Below are 2,323 nucleotides of genomic sequence, written 5' to 3'. Positions count from 1 at the left end.
CGGGGGGGTGGTAAGAGCCAAGGCAGTGGTTAAAGTGATTAGCAGAGTATTCATGGAGCCCCCAGGGCTGGGGATGTGGCTCAGTGGTACAGTGCTTGCTTTGCATGCAAGAGGCCCTGAGTTTAATTCCTAGCAGGGCACAAACCCAAAGCAATGAAAATACCTATACAAGCAGGTGTGGTTCCTGTAGTCCCCAAAGTCAGAGAGTAGGATCTCTAGATATGAGACAATGTTTTAACAACATAGAAAGACATAAGATGCCAGTGACTCACGCCTGTGAGCCTAGCTACTCAAGAGGCTGAGATCTGAGGATCACAATTTGAAGCCAGACCAGGCAGCAAAGTCCATGAGACTCTTTTTTTTTTTTTTTGCCAGTCCTAGGGCTAGAACTCAGGGCCTGGGCATTGTCTTTGAGCTTTTGCTCAAGGCTAGCACTCTACCGCTTGTGCCACAGCGCCACTTCTGGATTTTTCTGTGTATGTGGTACTGAGGAATGGTACCCCGGGCTTCATGCATGCTAGGCGAGCACTCTACCACTAAGCCACATTCCCAGCCCCATGAAACTCTTATCTCCAATGTCTACATCTACATTCATGTCTGTGTTAGCTCTTAGGCTAGGAGGTGGGGTACAGTTAAATACAGTCCTTCCAATGGTGTGTCGGACACATGCACACACACCCATACACACACACAGAGAATGAAACACTGACCCGCAGTGTGAGGCTGCCATGCAAGGTGCAGACAGCCCCAGTTGTAGGAGCTCAGGGCCCAGTGTTGTGTAGAAGTGGGCTTTGACTTCCAGTTTTACAAGCTGCTGTGTGTGCAGATGAGGTTGAACTTGTCTGTCTATAGACCTGGTTGGGCTGCAGTAGGTTGAATGTAGAGGAGAGAGAGAGTGGGGAAAAAAAGGCTATAAGGACCTCTGGTGCCACATACAACAATGACATTATTCACAATCATGGGGAAGAGCAACCACCATGTAGTTGGCCCCAACTGTATGCAGACAGGGTCTTTATGCTACATCATCTACATGTGTCATCTCATTATACACTCTCTCCACTACGGGTCAGGTGTTATTATCACAGTTCCTCAAGGAAATGGGCGCAGAGAGGTAGAGTAGCCTGTCCCAAAGGGGCAGACTCATCATTTGAATGCCCAAGTACCCATGCAAGCTTCCACAGACATGCCCAGGGGTCCAGGCTGTGGTGACTTCTCTTACCTTTGACTTAGGTGCCAGTGTTTTTCCTCTAGAGTGAGAAAGCGACCCCCTAAGCACTCCTACTGTGCTTAGGATATTCCCATGGCTTTAGTCCCCCAGAGACAGGCAGGATACCCTGTTAGGAAGGCCATAGCTCTCAGCGAGACCCCTGAATTGGTGGGCATCTCCTCACATTTGTGCTCCTCTAGCTTGTGTCTCTTGCTTTACTCTACCTTGTTCTTCTTTTTAAATATTTAAATAATCGCGTACTTTTTGTTGGGGTTGAACTCTGAACTTTGAGCTTACTAGGCAGGTTCTCTACCACCTGGAGTCACATCCATAGCCCTTCTGGCTCTCAGTTTTGACATAATTCCTTGATTTTTGCCTCAGCCAGTTTTGGACTATGATCCTCCTACTTCCTCCTCCTACATAGTTGGGATGACAGGCATGCACACCACACCCAGCTTGTTTGTTAAAATGAGGCAATTGCTGTAATTTTTTTTTTTATCCAAGCTGGCCTCAAACTTCCATTGGCCTTCCAATCTCTGCCTCCCGTGTAGCTTGGATTACAAGTGTGCGACACCGTGCCCAGGCTGTAATTGCTCTTATTTATAGGGTACAGTGTGCTATTTTAATACATGTATACAACGTGTAATGATCAGATCTTGGTAATTGGCATATCCATCATCTCTTTGTGTTGGGAACATTTGAGATCTTCTCTTGTAGACATTTTGAAACATATGATTAAGTGTTGTTAATCCTTGTTGACCCGCTGTTCAATAGAACAGGAGAAGAGGTTCCTGTGATCCCACAGCTCACCCTCGTTCTGCCCCTGCGTGGACTGGGGGCACTTTGTAGCTTTGTAGCTTTGCTGAGTGGAATCAGAAGTCTTTTTTTTTTTTTTTTTGTCCAAGGGCAGGAAGGAATTCCTGGGATCCTGATCGCTGCTGTTGTCTTTGTCCCCAAATGAACGATGGGGCAGATAATCTTTCCTCAGCTCCAACCTACCCTCTTTAGGGCCCTGCGCAGCCCAGGCTGCCTCTCTTGTCCCTGTATCCCCCAAAGAGCCCCTGTTCCAGCCTTGCCAGGGGAGAGGCTGGGCTGGACTGCCTCCAGCAAGGTGCT

At 47.9% G+C, this 2,323-nt stretch overlaps 1 protein-coding gene across 2 annotated transcripts in view; it reads left to right on the top strand.

Moving 5' to 3' along the window:
- LOC105987800 (vascular endothelial growth factor A) overlaps positions 1-2,323 on the top strand; it is an 80,690-nt gene that overhangs the window by 39,322 nt on the left and 39,045 nt on the right. The gene's annotated exons all lie outside the window — the stretch shown is intronic.

The sequence above is a fragment of the Dipodomys ordii genome, unplaced genomic scaffold, assembly GCF_000151885.1.
Source record: "Dipodomys ordii isolate 6190 unplaced genomic scaffold, Dord_2.0 Scaffold44, whole genome shotgun sequence".
Taxonomy (NCBI): Eukaryota; Metazoa; Chordata; class Mammalia; order Rodentia; family Heteromyidae; genus Dipodomys; species Dipodomys ordii.
Note: the sequence above shows the minus strand (reverse complement) of the source record. Positions and strands in the feature narration are given on the sequence as shown.